The 19,827-nt window shown below is 40.2% G+C and overlaps 1 protein-coding gene across 1 annotated transcript in view; it reads right to left on the minus strand.

Moving 5' to 3' along the window:
- Positions 1-1,170: 1,170 nt before the first annotated feature.
- Positions 1,171-19,827, minus strand: part of LOC116788371 — a 57,301-nt gene continuing 38,644 nt past the window's right edge. Inside the window, exon 14 of the mRNA XM_032691166.1 lies at positions 1,171-1,197. The gene's annotated coding sequence lies outside the window, so the exon portion shown is untranslated. The remainder of the gene's footprint in view (positions 1,198-19,827) is intronic.

Consider the following 19,827-nt stretch of genomic DNA (forward strand, 5'->3'; position numbering starts at 1 on the left):
AAGTCTCTTGCCTTGTTCATTGTATATGGTAGAGTTTGTTGGGGGAAGGAACTGAGCTGTAACTAGAGGAATACTCACTGTGGCTGCTGGAGAAAAAAAAAAAATATTATGTTTTGAAAGAGACCAGGATGATACAAAATGAAAGACATGTCAGTGGATAAGCTGACCTGGAAAGTGTATACAACCTCTTCACCTGCCATGGATGCTATGTGAAACTATATAAATCACTTGAATCACTTTTTTGCCCTCAGATGGTCACTAATTCCTCTTTTTTCCTTTTGTCAGTCTTGACTTCAGGCACTTTGATTTACAGAAGTGTGAATACAGTCCTGCAAATAGCCCATGTTCGAAAGTGACCTTGACGCAAGATGAGCTTTCAATATATGAGCTGCTTGTTGGCACAAAGTCTTCCAAAGTGGATGTCCCAGGCATCTTACATTCAGTATCCAAAAATGGTGGTTTCCAGCTCTTCTGGAACAGCCCTTGTAAGCACTGTGTACCCATTCTCCTCACCCCCAACTTCCATCAGCTTTAGTCTCCCACTGAACATCCTCCTGTGCTCCCCACCTTGCCTCTCCCATCAACACTTGACCAGCTGGAAAGAGCAGAGGTGACTGAGGCTGGGAAGCATAAACAGCACTATTACTGCAGCAGAGGAGGACCACTGGAGCCAGAGCACTGCTGGAAGCAGGGCTCTGTTGGATAATGTAGCCGAAATCATCACTGAAAAGCTTATGAGAGAGTTGCTAATTCAGGGTGAGGTAGAAGCAGTAGGAACCAAGATAAACACTTTGCACTAGAAGATAAAGTACCATGTACAAATATATATGTACAACCTGTAAAGGTCATCAGTTTATGGTGTTTAAAATGGTGCACCATGTTTCTTAAAGAACAACAAAAATCCACTGCTACTCCTCCAGAAAACAAAGTAACCTCAGTTTCCTTCTCTTTTGAATACAGTAGTCACTTGGATCATTGGTAAAAGACTCAAGACTGTTTTGGTCTTCGGCTAAGATTAGTTTCCCTATACCTATCAATTTGTTTTCTGTAGTTAAGAGTCCAGGAAGTGTTTATCTGCACTTTCTTTACATGATATTTTTATGTACTGCTGCCTTATTTACACAATGAGCACAGTAATACTCACCCACTTTTCTTCTAGACATTTGAAGATCTGTGAAGAGACACCTCTCTCAGCCCCTGTCACAGTGAAGGCATTACAATTTAAGTCTCAGGGAAAAAAAAATCTCACACACACAGAGTTTAAGTACTGTATTGAATTTGCAAATTAAAAAAAAAAGGAATGCTTAGCACACTTAACTGAGTATGTAGTGCACTGTTGTTGTTACCAGCCATTTTACCCCTTCATAGGCTAATGCAAATTTCTCCCACGTTTTAAGCAGCTGGAGAGAAAAGAAGCAGACAGTTGTGTAGTCAAAGCAACTGGAGTAAAACAGAGAACTAGAATCAAAGATACTTATCAAACAGAAAAAGGTAATAAATTGGATCATTTGCTTCCATATTTCCTTTCAATCATTAATCAAATCCATTTCCATTTCTAATTTTACAATTTTTCTTTTCTTTTGACCTTTAATAAAATGTTTCAATTGATCAGGGTAATAAAAATGTGAATTATATGAGCTGGCACAGACAAAGAAAGACCATTGAGTAATCTGTGTTCCAGATATAACAAGGAAAATGCCTGTGATTAAGTATAGGCTAAAAGGTAACTTGAAAAAATCCCAGGTATTATATTTTTAACTTATGAATTCAATAAAGTACAAACTTTAAAAGAAACCCCAAACATGAACAACCAAAATCCAGGGTTTGTGGCACTGCAGCTGTCATTGAGTTGACACACGGAATCTATTTGCTCACTAATACTAAATTCTTTCAGCACACATAAGAGCATGTTTTCATCTGCCCTTGAGGTTTATTTCAATTATATCCCAAACACTAAATTGCTTAAATTGTTTCATACCATAAGCACTTAAAGTTGTTTTTTGGATTTTCTAAACACCAGTGCAGCGCCGTCAGCGAGAATGTAATCAAAGCAAAGAGCCTGCTGAGCCTGCCAACCAGTAATATTGTTTGTTTCAATAGCTTTCCTTTCTGTATTGATTTTTTACATCAGAACTCTTATACAAAGAGCATTAAAAGAGAAATTAGACTTCCTATTTTTAATCCATCTTATTAAGGACCATTGTTGAAGACTAGCGATACAGTCACCAGGGATTGGAAAGTTTGAGTTAAATAGATCAGGCCTTTAGGAATTCTAGGAAATTCTTCTTCTTTTGTAAGAGTTCCTACTATGGGGCAATGCCACTTCTGCCAGAAAGGATAGGGGGTTTATTTTCTTGGATAGAGGCAATTATCTAAATTGCATTTTTGCATGACCATCTGGCCTCTGTTACCTGTGCTCCTCACATGGAGTTCAGGTGAGTGAAGGCATCATGAAGGGAGGGAAGAACAGAAGCACAGAGTGAAGGGTACCAGCAGACTGGTAGAAAGAAGAGGTTGAACTCTGGAAAAAGGGACCAAGGTCAGAGGTGTGTTTCAGAGGCAAAGGAAGGAGCAGAGTATGTATAGGAAGACTGGGGAAGCAACAAAAAGGCTGCAGAAGCATTTGGCAAAAGGTAAGAAAGGGAATTATGGCTACCAGGAAACAAAATTTAAACAAATTCAGCACTTCAGAAGACTTCTTAGTTCAGAAAATATCTACATGCCAGGAGAAATCCCTACTGACAGGTAGTTCAACAGGTTTTCTTACTCCCTCAGCAGTATCCCCAGCCTGCCATACTCACTGACAGTCTCATCAGCCTGTGAGGGCCTCAGTCAGCAATGCCCTTTAGCATCTCTCTCTCAAGAAACAGCAGCATTTTTTGACTTCCAAAACCTGATATCTATTCTTAAGAAGTGCCAATGAGCTAAAGAGCTACTACTCAGTCAAATTTAGTGGGATTGGTCTTGCACAATGAAGAACTGTCCTCTGTTTTAACCTTTCACTAAGAGAGACCAACCTTTAATAACACATTCATTATTGTTAGCTGTAGATGAATTTTCAGTGGTTACATTCCTATCATACTGTGATAATTTTGGCGCATTGTTACTTTCATATCAGCATATTTAAATTATATTTAAACTCTAATATTTAAATTAGAGTTAACAGAGTTACAAAGCAAAGCTTTGGCCCTGCTATTGTTGCAGTATTGCTGCCAACACTGAGTTGAACAAGGGTGACCCTGGAGTACCCCCAGTGACAATTACTGCAGCAGGATCACTAAAGAGACACGAGGCAACATATTGCCTTTGCACTCTGACTACAGCCCGGGATTAGAGATGTCCAATAAAAGACACAGGGCTCTATAAAGAACAGGCAATGACATTTAACTTCTAGGTTTCTGCTCCCAAGGAGGGAATTCAGATTTCAGGGTCTGATGTCTGTGATGCGTGGAGGAACTCGGCATTTCAGAGTGGGACTCAAAACAACTGGAGCACTTAAGGTCCAGAGAAAAATCTGAGCACACAGAGCACCTTAAATGCCAGAGTGAAAACATTTATTCAGAGTTGCAGTCAAGTGTTAGCACACAGAGTACTGGACCTTCTTCTGAGGGCAGGCTTGTGCCTCTATTCTTTATGTGATCTGATCAGGGTTTCCTAAATATGACTGATGTGGTGGTGAATACACTATCACAGCACTCACACCTTTGCTTAGAGTGTAAAGAGGTCATGTTCAATGCCATCCTTACCTAACAAGGTTCGAGTCCATGTTTTCCAGCTCCAAGGAAACCTTTTCCTCCAGGGTATGCATTAAACAACAAAGCAGTTCCTGTGATTCTTTCCTGTTAGCCTTGTGCTATTATGCAGAAAGAAATACTAACCTGAGGGGGGAAAAAACTAACACAAACGTGAGAAAGAATGAGCACAGTTGGTTTTAAAGACAGGGTGCTTTGCCTCTAGGTTCTCAGATGATGATCTCAGCTCCTGAGCCTATTTTGGGATAGCTTCTACCTTACCAGCAGTCATCTGTACATGCATAGATGTCCCAAGAAGAGAGAACTGAGGCCCTTTTCTAGAAGTGTATGGCACACACCCTACATCACAACCTCAGTCACTCAGCTGTCCCATCAGCTTCACTGTAACATCACTCATGCCCTGCAAATTTCTTCCTTTATAACTACTCTTATTTTTGTATATTCTGAACCCCTCTTTTAAGCACTAATGTATTTGAAGTTATCGGTTTCAAGTTTGAAGCTCAGTAGGGCTCTATCTGCCCACAGAAAAACTCCCACATTTGTGCTTGAGAGGCAAACAAGTGACTAGAAGAGTCACCTAACACTACAGTACTGGGACTGAAAGTCTCCAAAAGAGAGAAATGGGGTGGGGGAATCCAGTTAAGGGAGAGCAACTAAGGAAAAAACTTCATCCCCAGCTTAGGCAAAGTCTAAGAAGTTGTGATTACTACAATGTGTTGGAGTATCAGCACCAGTTCTGGACTAATAAAAGAATATTCAGACAAAAAGCATATTAACTCAAAGTGCACATTTTTATTTAATTAGAGGTAAAACAGAAAGAACAGTAATAGGTCAATAATAATGACTTATTACTTCCTTTATGTGGCACATTTACAATAAATGGTAATTTACCATTAGGGAGACTTATTAAATTTTTTTTCTGCTAAAGAAATTAACATTAGTCATGTGGAGAAAGAGAAGGCTCTCCATTTCCAGCTCGAGGATTTGCATTCAACAAGGAAGTCAGAGGATATTACAGACCCCATTCCCCCTTTAGCAATGCAGGAAGAATTAAAGCATAACCGTGTATGACATCATTCCAGCTGTACGCTGATGGGCTACAGATCGTTTCATCCATGCTATTTGAAAAACATTCCACTTTCCAGTCATTAGACTTGCTAAATGGATTCACCTGCCATACCCTTGGAATCATTAAAAAAAAAAAAAAAAAAGAAAAAAAATCTCTGGCACACAGAGCTGTGCCTTAGTTTTATTCTTACAGCTGATGTACTATTACTTTTGCGTTTTAAAAATAACTTAAAATTATTTTTTCACTTTCTCCATTGGAAAAAAAAAATCCAAATCTACATTTCCTGCTTTTATTCTTGCTCTAGGGCTATTTCAAAATTTCTATTAACTACCTTAGCAAACAGATACAACATGACTTCCTAGACAAAACTTGCCATTACCAGGTGCCTTAGTATTTTTAAATAACTGCTTGTTAGCCTGTTCCAAAGAAAATAGGATCGGTTTACTCATCTGAAGTCTACTTCTGTTAACTTCCTTAATTATTTGACATGAAGATAGAGATCTGCTATTTAACACTTCTTCCAGTCACAGGAAAATATCACACCATTTGTGCACTCATTATGGCTCTTAACTTCAGACTCATTTAAAAGCTTCAGCTCTACAGGTGGGATTTTCAAAGCTGCCTCTGAGTCATTAATTTCTAATTGGACACCCCAACCCTCTAGGCAAGCTTTGGAAATCTCATCCTAAATAATCAATATTCTACTTCTTAATAACCCAATCTGCAAAAGAGTCAACAGGACAAAACATTTAGCTACTGAAGGGAGACCGCTGCGATCATGGCAGGAGAAAAATAGATTGTATGATGGCATCTTAGTGGTAGGATTATTTCCTCCTCCCCACAAGGTGGGAAAGGGACCAGACTGGCAAAGAAGGGAGGAGGAAAGGGAATCCTCACAAGAAACTCCAAACAAATAAACAAATCAGGAATGAAGGCTTCATACATCTCATGAAAACAACTGATTCAACAGTGCTATGCCACACTTGGGTGTATGTTCACGATAAGTTAAAAACAATATGATCCAGATGGCAAAAAAAGCCCCAATGACAGTTAAAAAGGATTAAAAAAAGGCTGTATAATGCCACCAAGCAATGTACTTGATAAAGATAAAAACCAATAATTAGGATATCGTTACAAATTTAACCCCACGCTTTTGAAATGCGTAAGATGGGGATTTAAACCAGCAAAATAAATGTCAGATCCTATTGGGCTAACTAATAGTTAAATATGAAATAAGAAGATTTCATTCAGGATGTACATCAGCCTGAGTGATCTAATGAAAATGAGAGCTAATTATATTAAATCTAAGGCAACAGCAGGAAAAAAAATTCAGTGGAACATTTGGGAATATCTCACCAACTCAAGACTGTAAATAATTTGAAACATACTCTCCAAATACATCAGAAAGGGGGAGGAGAGAAGGTAATCTAATATAGACTATCCCTACTCTAATTAGCAGGCATTCAAACAACTGAATTTTCTTGGAGGCAGAAAAAAATAACCCTCCCCAAACCCACACAGTCAAAATTTTAATTATTATTTTCTCTGAGTTTCCTACATTCTGTAACAGTTAAAGAACTGGGTAATAATTACTCTGTGGAGTCCTTCCAAAATATCCTTAACCACCTTGAAGCAGGGAAAAAGGATTCCGTCTGTTTTCACGAACGGTGCTTAAAAGCACCCAAACCTGTAAGTTTTGAAACCCAGGTAATTCGGTGCGACCAGAAGGAGCTCTTTCCCTCACGGTTCAGCCTATTTGTTCTACCTGCCAATCTGCAGCTCAGCGCGCCGCGGTTCTCGTCACAGCCGACTCGACCCTTAAAGTGCTAATTACACGCTGGCATTTGGGGGCTGCGGGGCACCCCGCGTTTGAGGTTACACCGGGCAGCGCAGCGTGACGAGCGGCGGGAGAGGCACCGCAAAACCCGGCGACAGGCGCGGCTCCGGCCCCCGCCCGACCGTGAGACCCCGAGGGCTGCGAGGGGCAAATCTACGCGGGAGAATGGATGCAGAACCTTCAGAGCTGAAGGACGTCCAGTCAACATTTCCTACGTTTTCACACGTGCGACCTGCAGGTTGTTCGAAATGGCAAAACCCGAACGCTTCATCACCGTAGCTCATAACAAGCATCAGCGCGGGTTATGCGAAATTTTAATCAGGAGACTTCCTCCAGTGGTCCCAGGCTTTAAATTTTCCAACATCTCCTTTGCCTCTGCCCTGATTTTTGCACAAGCTACCTGATGATATGAATTATCCACGCAAAACCTCAATAATATTTATCTTCAGCTGTTTTTTTCTTTTTAATCAGTCTTTTTTTTTTTTTTACATTAGTTGCATGAAATACAATCAAAATTTTAGTACAGTATTTGTCAAGGAAATTCAAGCTCCCCTTCTTTCATAACTTCACAGCTGACTCCTGGCATAATCATGTAAATTAGCTATTTTACATTTAGTCTGACTGGAATTGGTAGTCCGAAATATTTAAAAATATTATGCTACTAATACTGCTCAGTAGCTGCTCTGTAAGTCAGGAGATGATGTCTGGAGAGACTCAGTGTCATAAATTTCAGATATTTCAAAATAATTTAAATAGATTTTTGCATTTTGAGCATAACTAAGAGATGCACTTCTCACTGTTTTATCAAATCACTGTGTATGAATTAAAGGAAATTTTGCAAAATGAAGGAGCTCAGGCAGTGTGGACTGAGCAGGTGGAGTTCCTGAGTAAGGTCAGCATTAGGATTTTAATGTGCACAATTCTCTTTGTGGCTTTGCCCAAAGACTTAGTTCAGACTCAATTAATTCTACATTCTCCACATTTCTAGCTGTGGCAACGCAGTAACGGTGAGATTGATCATATTGGGACATTCTTTGAATTCCTCCCACTCATCAAATACATTAGAGAAGCTTTTCTTTCCAGTATATCAATAGCTAGTGACTTTCTTGACTTTCTTTAAAGAGGTATTGCTGCCATAACGCACAAAAAACCCCAGAGCTGCATCTAAGACCAGCAATTGGTTTTTAATAATCCCTGGTGTTGATATTGGGATATCAAAATCAATTTTGCAGACTAGTTACACACATAGCTGGGATCCCAAATTTCATTCAAAGGGACTAATACTGGGACTTTCAAAAGGTGAGCAATGCTGGATACCACCTGACCAGCAATTTGTCTTTCCTATTTTGATGCTACAGTTTTGAATTGTAAGCAAAAAAAGGGAAGTGGTGTCTGCAGCAACCCTGACCAGAGGTTCACCACACATTGAAGAGTTAGTGACCCACCTACCAAGTTAACCTGTGCACTCTGGGGTCCATGCTGTGCTGCCTGCACAGCCTGGCCTTCAGGCCTCTGGTGTGACGTCCTGTGCATATCCTCTGGGCAAACTTCAGGTAAACTTAGCCCTAACTGGAACAGAGGAGCCTGTGGGCAGCTCTCACTTGGTACCAGTGATTATGTCACTTGTCTGGCCCTGCCTTCATCTAACAAGTGCAGCAGCAAGTTCTCATGGGAACGCCCTTTCTCATTTGGCAGCAGGAATGATGAATAGAGTTGTTTCCTTCTTAGAAAGTGCTACAATAGCTTGAGTGACCACAACAGGGCAATGCTTTCCACAGACAGGCCCACACGGTGTGCAACAGTATTTTAGGTTAATTCACCCCGGTGTGAAATATTACACTACATGGGAAGCAGCCATCCTTAACTCACCCATAAACTGAGCAGCCAAACAGACTTGATTACAACTACAAAATGCAGCTGATCGTGGTCTATTGCAAATTATGCCAACACACTGTGTATGCACACCTGTACACAGTGCACACAAGCTGCTCTGTGTCCTGGGCATTCCCAAGCTGCAAAGGAAATTGCTTTACTCAGTTATTCATAAAACATGCTGCTCTAGAGGTAACTAACCCCCCAGTTGATTCCTTATATAAAAGTGGGTGTAGCCACTGGAAAGATAATGCCACTTTCCCAAGCTAAGACAGTAGAAATCCTTCACAACTGCATATATTGCATTTTGGATTAGGAAATCCTTCGTGTTTTACACATCATTCTTAGTGGTTGGGACAGGAGGGGAGGGACAGAAGAGACACAATGTTGTGCATCAGTGATGACACAGACAAAGCCTTGACACCTCTTCTGCTGCAGTTGATGCTCATACACAAAGGTAAGAGGACTCCTCAAGAACAGAGTCCCCAGAAGAGCAAGTATCTGCTTCTTTGTCCCAACTCATTTCCCAACTCATGGTGCTGAATCACCCCAAGCAGTTCCTTTGTGAAGATACACAATTTTCCACAGAGATAAATAGGCAATTGAAATGTAAAAGCCCATGACCGTTCACTTTTTATATACAAAATGCTGTAATCTTGTAATCAATATGCTATTTAACACAAAGCCAGCGCTGCCCCCGGAGGAGGGGAGCTGTGCTGTGAATACTTAGTTCGGGTGATAAGGTTTGATGCTGTCTTTCTGCTTCCTGGAAATAAACAAAACCTTAACACCACAGCTCAGCAATGCTATCTGATGGTCACAACGCCTCGGATTCCTCAAAAACAACTACAGAACAGAGCGGTGAGGCAGCCCTGGAAAACAAGGCATAGGCATTCCTGATGGGTCAGGCCAACATCACAGAGCTGAGAGAGAATTCACTGCACTTACCACAGCACTGACAAGGATTTTTGAAAAGTCGTGGCCAGCTGGCTGAGAAACTAAATAATAACAAAAACCAAAACAAAACCCACAGAATAGTTTGGCAGAACTAGAAAGACAGGCGTGCTCCTAATGATTCCTGTTATGAACGTGTTGTTATGTCGGAACAACATTTATGGATTTTCAAACTTTAAAAGAACCAGAGAAGGGGCAGAACAGCATCTACTGAGTACCATGGTTTTACAGAGACTGTTTCAAACACAGCAAAATTACCAATCCGTTCTTTTAATCAGATAATGTTCTACTAGCAAATGTAACTTTCCTTTTTTAAGTGAAGCATCTGATACTACCATTTCTTTCGCATTTAATTAGACAATAAGTAATTAAAAGCCAGCTAGATAAAACTAGAAACAGTCAAAATAACTTGAAATCATTCAACAATTTCTAGATGTGTATTTAAGCAAGCTGCTGCCTTGTCCTTTCTACTGATGACCACTGGAGGAGACAGAACAGTGAATTACACAGATAAGAGCTGTATAATAACTGACTTGAAGCAGGCTATTACACACAGAAGTTGTCTCATGTGGAATAGGAGGGTTGTTATCTTGCTTTTAGTTAGCATTTTCATTTGTAATTAGGAAAACAGTGTGAAAAAACATACTCTTGATATTTACATCGGATAGCAACTTGAGATAAATGGCATAAATGCATGAGATTATAAACTTTGCAAGTATTTCTAATTTACCTAGTTTCTTCAAAGTTAATACATGGCAAATATAAACCAAATCACAGAAAGAAGGAGCAAACAGGTAACACAGAAAACAAACTATCAAAGAAGAGCATTTCCTTGTGAGCTCTTCCAAGTCCTATTAAGCAAAGTTCAAGTACTTTCTTGGTGTTTGCCACCTTACCCTCTGCTGAAAGCTGCAGCAGCAAATCCAGGTAATGTGTCCATTCTTCAGTTTCCAGTTCAGAGCCAGACACATTATAATGTAAACCACTATTGATTTCAGTTCATTTTAATACCCTGGACTATGAACTGTGGTGGTGGAGGGCTCCAATTCATAATCCCTGTCAGATTCAGCTGCCACAGCTAAATCCACAGTGGTTGTGAATACAAGACCTTAGAAATCATTTCAAAGTGAAATATGATCCAAATAGGCAAGTACAGTTTGAGGATATATACACTGAGTCATGAGGTAAATTATCAACTAGCTCTTCTTCTAAGATGGACAGAGACAGTTTAATGGAATGGATGCCACGAACCACGAGCTCAGACACACCTTGTTATGAAACCACTGCCTGAGGGGCAGAGGCAAAATGAAGCCCATATTCTCCTTTCGTATTCTGGACACTTGTCCTGACCTCTGCATTACAACACAGCAGCCCCTCAGAGAACTAATTCTCCCCATGCCTCTTCCCTCACCCTCAAAAGTATCTCCCTAAATGAAGTGAGCCCAACCACTCCATTAAACCAGGCCTCCAGCACTCTCTGGCTGGGCAAGATCACCACAAGTAGCATTGCCAAAAAGTCTGTGACATGCCAGCGTTGCACACACCAGTTGGGGGTTCCTTGACATTTTTCCTTGTTGTGTTTTTGCTTCCTGAGCCCACGTCTCTTCAGACCATGACCTTCTGTATACACCCACCCTCCAAACTATGATGATTCAGTTCCTCAGCTGAGGCCAAGGATTTAAACCTGTAGAAGCCTTCTTATGGATGAAATTAATAATGTCACAGGCATATTCTGTCTTTCCACAGGTAAAACTCCACAGTGGCCTCTATTTATCTAAATATTGATGCCTTCAATACAAGATTAAATCTACCTCAAGTCACTAGAAGAATAACTAGGAGTCAAGAAAAAAAAGAATAAGAACATCAGATTAACTATGAAAAAAGGTTCCTTTTATAAATGAAATAAAGGCACCACATCTCGGATGCTTTAATTTTCTAAAGGATTAGGCAGAAACCTCTAACAAACAGTCTGTAGGTAAAGTTCTGCACGACAGGAAAAGTTGACAATTTAGTAGCAAGTTGATGATTTTCCATCAGCAAGTCCTACTATTATTACTACCTCCAACAGTAACAGCAGTCAGGCCTATTGGCATCCAGAAACACTTCTCTAGCATTACGTGACTCACTGGAAAGGGACGGAATTTCTCCCCCACACCTAGAAAACTTCTGTAATTTAAGATAACAAATCAAGACCAAAACAATGTGATTCAATCCAAACGAGACAGTAGACAGCTGTAACCCCACCTCTGCTTGCATTTACTTTTGTAACATGTTACAGTCTGAACTTTGGCAGGCAAGTAACTGCTGTCATATAGACAGAAATACCTGCAAGAAATGACTTTGTCCAAGCACTTTCTGCATGTCATTATTATGTGTATAGGTTGGGAGAATGCAAGCTGTGGCTCACATATACATAGAGGAATCCCCGGGACCCGCCCAATTCATAGCCCTGGGGAACTTGGCGGTTCACAGGGGCAATATCAGAAGATGAGATATTTACAGTGACAAACTGGCACCACTGAGGCAAATACTAATGAAGCAATGTCAGAACAGAGCCCACAGGGCTCAGGATCTTCTACAGGTATTTTAAGAGAAACCTATGATCTCTGGTATCAAAAGCCACAGGAAGATCAGTCAGAATTAAAATTGACAATGTGCCAGAATCCACCTACTATGAAACAGAAGGTCACTACAAATCCTCATTAAAGCTGTCTCTCTGCTTTGACCTGATTGAAATTTTTCAAAGAGTTTATTATTACCATGAAGGTAAGGGCTGCAGTTGCCCTGCCACAACCTTTTTCCAGGACCTTTGCTAGAAAGGTAGATTTGAAACAAGGTGGAAATCTGAGAAATTGCCTGCAGACAGCAAAAGGCTGCTTAATCAACTGCTCCAATCTCCAGCAAAGAAAAAATTCTTCAAGATGCCAAAGAGGTGTTAATGATAGATATATTATAAAGGGAACTGCTACAGTATATCTTCCAAGGACTGCTAAAAAAGCCTTGCTGGCAAAAGATCAAGAAAACAGCTTGCAAGTGCAAGACCATATCTATAACAAAAGTACAATGCGATAGGTTTAAAATCCATAAGCTATGCTGAAGTATATAGTTCAGAATTCCAATGACCCAGCTAGAACTGAAGTTGTTGAATGCCTTGGTATTTAACCACCACAGAAAAAGAAAAGACCCCAAAGCCTTCTCTCATCTTCTCTCCTCTCTCCAGTAGACCTTATGCCAGGAAGTGCAGCAGCCCAGATTGCTTCCATGTAAGCAGCTGGTTTTCCATCACCACGCTTGGAAAACTTCAGCAGATGTTAGTCATGAAGAACACTCAGACATAACAGAACAGCAGCATTGAACAACACAAAATAAAGCCTCCAAGCCCACCACAGATGCTTGAAACAATGGGACAAGGTAAGCAGCTGGCCAATCTCACTTCTTTGGAATGTTATTGTTATGAGTATTTTGTGCTCAACAAGTATTTCAATCGGTGAGACCAAGCTTTGATCCTGCTAAACATTTTCTTTCAGAAATGGCAATCATACCATTATCAAACATTTGGAATAACACAAAGTGACCGAGTCCTGAGGAATGAACTGGTGACAGTACTCTGAACTCTTGAAAGGAGAAATAGTGGTGGCTGTAAGGGGTGGTATGACAATTAATGACATTAAAGGAACAAGCAGATGCCAGAAGAGTTGGAGTGAAGGGAAAGAGATGCACTAGTGCCTCATGCATAGACAAAGTTTCAGCAATCATGGAATTCACTAAGAAAAATGGTTGAGTTCTTCGTAATATCACTTGTGAGATGATTAGTGAATAAACAACAAGGGAACCGACAGCAGAATAGGTCATCAGTGACACATGAAGAGGATATGTGGAAAAGCAAGTAACAGCTGAAAAAACCTGCCCACATCTCAGTTCTTGTATATCTCCAATATTAAAATAAATAGATAAATTCTGGGTTAAATCTGTGACCTAACAGACCATCCTCTTTACAACAGCAACTGGTGCCAAAACTCCAGACAGCATTTAAAAAACTCCCATAACAGAAAGCTGTGATTTCCAGAAACACTTGCTTTTTGTCTTCAGCTTATGCCCTTCTGTAGCTTTGTAGGCACATACATCACCTTGGTCCCAATCCCAGATAATGGCATTACTGATACAAAACATCCACTTCTTCCTCTCTCTCCTGAAACTTCCACCAAGCTTTGATTTATCTTTACAGCAGGGAGAAGAAGCAGCTGTTTGGCTGCTACATTACAAAATCTTTTTCTGTGGAAAATTTAAAACATCCTGCATCTACCTTACATGTATCAATACCGTGGCCATTTCAGCTAAAGAGACGATAAAAAGTATCAGGTTATATCACTGTGAGTAAGCAGTGAGGTCAGAATTGGAATATATTTTATACCGATTCTGTCTTTGCTTTATACAGAGGTAAAGAAACAGAGACTTCTTTATTTTGTGCAAAACAAAACAAAGATCAGTATCATTCTTTACAATACCACCCGTTTGTCCTCCAATAGCTGCTTATTTATTTCATATTCACTATAAACAATGATCAGGGTTCTCCACTTGAGCTCCTTCCTCTCTTATTTTGAAACCAGTGCTGTACTACTTGGATGGCACAAAACTATTTTCACATTTGGGCTCCTGCAGGTGATAATCCAATGCTACACTATAATAAATGCATTAATAAAAAACTTTAAATGCTTTCTTATAGCCTGGCTTCCCTCAGACTTGAGCCAAGTAAAATACAGGAGTGAATTGCATGTGTGCTGAGCCCAGTGACGAAAGGTGTGACTGGCACACAAATCACACAGTAGGCATGCTGTGAGCTCATTTTTTTCTGAAATGGAGATGTAGTTCCCTGGTCTGGCATCTAGAAATGTGAAACTTTGCAACAGAGTTATAAAATCCATCACAGCTCTCACACAGAGCCAGGTCTATATTTCAGTTCTGCCTGTCTGGACATGAGGAATATATGGATACCACAAATCTAGCTAAGGGAAAAAAAAAATCAAACAGATGGGTATCTTCAAATTCTCACCATGAGAAGAATATAAAGTATGTAAAATGCAGTTTCTCTGCCTGTGTTTTCAGTTCAATTACTCTGTGCTTGACTACAGGTTATCATGATAAATGATATTTTGTTTTGAATTCATTCATTCACTAGGAGTTTTTGGAAAAAGGAAAGTCTGAAGTCTTTGTGTGATAATGCTCAAAGTTCCTTAAAGTTTTATCTACTTGCTGAAGCTCAGCACTTATATAATGAAAAACACAGGAGGACACAGAACTACCTAATTCCACAGCTTTGTCCCAAGGAATAAATCTGCTGGAACCCTGCAGTTTTGCAATACATGATGCTCTTAAAGCATGATCTATTGTTCAGATGTCCACATACAAATCAACTGCTAGTGCCTGATATTGTTTCACCTAAGAATTATGTCTGAAACTTTTCTAGGAATATGGTTCCCATAATTACCCTCTCGCATGCATGCAGGAATTCTCACAAAATAATCAGTAGATTAGCAATACATGTGGGTACAAAACATATTTCACATCTGCACATTTTCAAGCAGCGAGAAAAGCTCAGGGTTCCCACCTGTTTTCACAGCAGTAGGAGGCTGGGCCCTGGTCATCTGAGTCGTTGTGTGGGGCTCCAGATGCAAAACATCATCTCCTTACTCAACAGACAGGCATTCCACCACCCCACAGCTCAACTTGCCCCTTGGCACACAGATAACTGGGCATGGTGGCAGTTCTGGGAGTGAATGGAGCAGGAACATGACCTGTCAATAGGAGTAGGATAAATGGGTGGAGATCAACCTTCCAGCACCTGGCTGTGCCTTTGTGGAGAGGATTAAATGGATCAGCAATCTGGGGACAGAGTTTTCTCCAAGTCAGCCTCCAATGGGCCAATAGCACCACGATCCCACGTTGAATCAAGAGCTTCTTGCACAGATCAAACAAATACAAAGAAACAAATACTGAAGAGCAGGAGCTAAGAGTCACCATAAACCTCCTCATTTCTGACCCGAATAGAAAGCAAGATATAACCTCGTCCTTGCCAACAACATGTATTTACAAGTTGGTCCACGGAGGAAAACATTTCACCTTCTCCTTCAAAAAACTCCTTGTCTGGGAGATCAGAAGCAAAGATATTAAATATATCATTAATTATGCATTCAGGTGCCTGGAGTAGGAGACAATGCAAGAAAGCACTTGGATAGAATCATAGAATCATTAAGGTTGGAAAAGACCTTTGAGATCATCAAGTCTAACCATCAACCCAGCACCACCACCATGTTTACCACTAAATCATGTCCTCAAGTGGCATATCCACACAATTTTTGGACATCATCAGGGATGGTGACTCCACCACTTCCCTGGGAAGTCTGTTCCAGAGTTCTACATCCCTTTCTGTGGAGAAAGTTTTCCTAATATCCAAAATAAACCTCCTCTGGTGCAACTCGAGGCCATTTCCTTTCATCCTGTCACTTTTTAGCTGTGAGGAGAGACCAACCTCCACCTCACTACAACCTCCTTCCAGGTAGTTGTAGAGAATGACGAGGTCTCCCCTCAGCCTCCTCTTCTTCAGGCTAAACACCCCCCATTTTCATAAGACAAAATAGGTAACAGTGAGGAAAAATCCATCCTGGTAGAGGTTGGGTTTATTCTTGCATGAATATATGTATGTTCTAATAAACAAGAAAAAGAAGATTTAGTCACATTGTTCATAGGCAGAATATATTTTCATTTCTCCATAAACCACAAGCCAAATGAGAGCAAAGACACTTCTTGCCTGGAAGCTGACCAAAGACATTTTTCCTGAAGTAGCGAAGTACATCAATAATATTCCTCCAAGTCTTTTATTTCTCACTTGGTAGTAATTACTTTACTTACTCCACATCACTATTTCACCTTTGTAAAGATGCATGCAGACCCAAAATAAGCTCCTACACAAGCAGCAGCATCACTGAGAACATGTGCCTCACCTGTTCATCACAACCAAGAGGAATGGTTTGGTCTGACCCCGTCACCAGAAGCACAGGACAAATACCAGAATACCCTCATTGGGGAAGGAAAAGACACTTCTCCAAGAGAAACTACTACAGCACTGATGTTATACAGCAAACAGTAGAAACATTTTGCTATAACATTAAAAAAATGCTATTAGAAGTGCCTGGGGCTGTGTGAAAGAAATGCTCAAGCATAAATCCTTGAAATAAATAAAGGAGCAAAGGAATTTTCATAATGGACAAAACCAATTCCATACCTTCCCTCCAATAACACACAGTATCAGATATCACAAGTGAATATGTAAAACACTCCAGTCTGGGTAATTAAATGGCAGCCTAACTATAGTGAAAATCTGACTAATTTCAGTGTTAAATGGCTGTTTTTTATTTAAAGCACAAGAGTTTCCCTCTCTTTTACCTTTATAATTCCGAGACGTGCCTGGCCGGGTTCTTCTGTGCTCCACAAATGAAAAGGGAGGCCTATGTTAGTTAAAAAAATAAAGCTCAGAGAGAAAACTAGCACATATATTAGAATAAAAGAGCTGCTAAAGAGTATTCTGCCTCAAAGTTCATGCCAAGCAAAAGCAAGAACCACATGATGATGACAACAGGTACTTTCAACCTCAGGTCAAGGATAGTTGCTGTATGCTCTGTCAATACACTGTTAACCATGATTGATTTGGTCCAGTGACAGATAATCCATTATGCACTCATACTTCAACCCCACTAAATCAAAGATAGTTTGTCTAGCAGAACAAAATGACCCAATATAGGAGAAGGCACAAAGACAAAGCAGTAGTTTTCACCCAACATCCTTCTATGACAGAAGGAAACCAACATATAGCAAAAGGCTCAGCAAAATGCAAATATGTATCTTTCTGGAGGATGTAGGGGAGGAAAAGGAGAATACTGTAATTAAAAATGTATACTGATGAAAGAGAAGCTGCAGAAGTCCTAGTGAAATGTCAGAAAGAGTTGCAAATAGCCTAAACGTAAAGAACAAAGTAGGGAAAGTAAGCTTGCCCTCGGAGTCAAGCTGTGTGGATATATTTATATAAACCCTTGGGGCAGGGGAACAGAACCAGGCTCACAGTTTGTCATTACCTTCAGTATGAGAGGGGAAAAAATAAATTTGATTCTCTCCAAGTATCAATTAGCATAGTTTTTTCTATTATTGCCTGGCACAGACTTGCAGTTTCCACCTTATTCTCCCTCCTGCTCTTTCCTCATTTGGGTATTTGCCCACAAGGTGTCTGGAGACATCATCTTCCTACATATATTCCAACACTGATATCCTGAAGCTAATGCCAGCACAATCCACCAGTCTGTATGTAAATGGAGTGCATTCAACCTCTTCCATTATTCACTCTTAATATCCTGATGTTTGCAGTATCACTAGCCTGTACTAACAATAGACAACACATTTCTGTGGAACAAATGGTCTCTTACTCTGTCACCCAGACACCCTTTATTGGTCACAGGGACGGAAAAGAAATGGATTGATCAAACATAAAGAATTAGCAGAGGGTGTAAGTAAACTGAGGAGTAGAAGACAGGTGCTCTGCGTATGTATAGAACTCGAAGCTGAACATGAAATGCTCTGCTGAGTGTCATCCCTGCTCTACAACCATCCATTTTTATATGGATTGTGAAACAGCAGCTTGTTGCCCCGAATTGGATAAAGTGTGACAGGCAAAAACCCAAAGGACTGTAAAGACACAGGCATGACTCCAGAGCAGAAGTGTTGTATAGGCCCTCCACCCAGTTCTGCCAGTCCAGGACTAGAGGGATGTGCTGCTGTTGGCCAGCTCCTGAGCTGAACTGCCCTTTGCACACCAACCAACACTTTCACAGCTGCACAAAGCCCTTTCTGGCTGCACTGAAGCACTTGATTGCTAAGCAGGGGTGTAAAGGGTTATGAAATAAAATCTCCCCCTCAGGCCTTTTCTTTTAGAAGTCTACATGGCATGGGCCAAAACTAATTTTCTCACCTAAGCACGTCTAGTAACATGAAAATAGCTCAGCCATATGCAGAAGCTGTGGGATATTTGACAAGGACAAAAAGCCTTGGAGAACAGCGAAATATTCACCTAGAGATAGTGTTCGTGCCCCTCACCATTTAATATGGGACAGAAATAAGTGGGTCACCCAGCAATATTTATAAAAATAAATATTTTACATTCTGTTGCGCAAGTAGAGTATATACTTTAAACACAAAGTCATTTTACCAAAGCCAAGTAGCCTGCAGATACTTTGGTTTTCCCTCAGCTTTATTATTTCCTTCCTTTAGATTACACAGACACAGTTGTTTTTGTTTTTTTTCAATTAAAGTAAGTATACTGCAGCTGTGTGTAATTTTTCTCCTCAAGCTTTGCAAAGTGTTGTCAAAGCAAAGGAGGAAAAAAGCCCACCACAGTAGTGATGGTGACCTATTTCACTTCTGTGCAGCCAGCAGAATCAAATTTACTCCAGCTTTAAATGCATTGCCAATTTGAAAAATTTAACACAAGCTTTTTTCCTTCTATTAATAGAGACCATTTATAAGCAACATTTACAGATTCCTTCCAGGCTTTACAGCATCTCCAATATGCAAACCCTGATATTCTTGTAAAGGCTGAACTCCAGAAGGCCTCTCAAGAAATACATATGGATCAGACCTTCAGCTCCTATGAACCTACACACCTTCAGGCTTTTAAGGAAACCATTTCAACTTAGCCTGGCTGAGGAGCTGGCCCACAGCTTTAAAATGTATCTATTTTCATGCTCTGACTGACAGTGCATACTAACTAATCTAAGTATTTATCCTATTTTATGCATCACTGAATTAAACTTAATAATACCTATGTGAGAGAGGAAAGAATTATCCTCAATTAATAGACAAAGTGCAAGGGAACTATGTGTTTGCTCCAGGTTACACAAGAAGTCGGGACCAGGGCAGAAATGAAAACTTTCATTTCCTGACAATTTTCCTGTATCTGACCAGGAAGCCATGCTGTCCTCTACTTAAAGATAAATCACATCTAAATTTTGACCATAGAGGGGACACATGTTCAGCTGGTACAAGTAAGTGCAGCTATTTTGCTGTCAGCACAGTTATGCTCCATTTCAGTAGCTGATCTGTTCCACAGTTTATGTACATGAAAACTGACTACACGCATGAGAAACGTAAAGCTTAAACAAATGCAAGATATATTCATACAGTCAATCTCAAATTTATCTCATTACCACTGAGGCTTCCCCCTAAAAAGAAAAAATGCTTAAATTCAAACAATTCAATGGCACAAGCTAATTAAAATAGTTGTTCTTAAATCAGACTGTCTC

Source organism: Chiroxiphia lanceolata, chromosome 6 (genome assembly GCF_009829145.1).
Source record: "Chiroxiphia lanceolata isolate bChiLan1 chromosome 6, bChiLan1.pri, whole genome shotgun sequence".
NCBI classification, from domain to species: domain Eukaryota; kingdom Metazoa; phylum Chordata; class Aves; order Passeriformes; family Pipridae; genus Chiroxiphia; species Chiroxiphia lanceolata.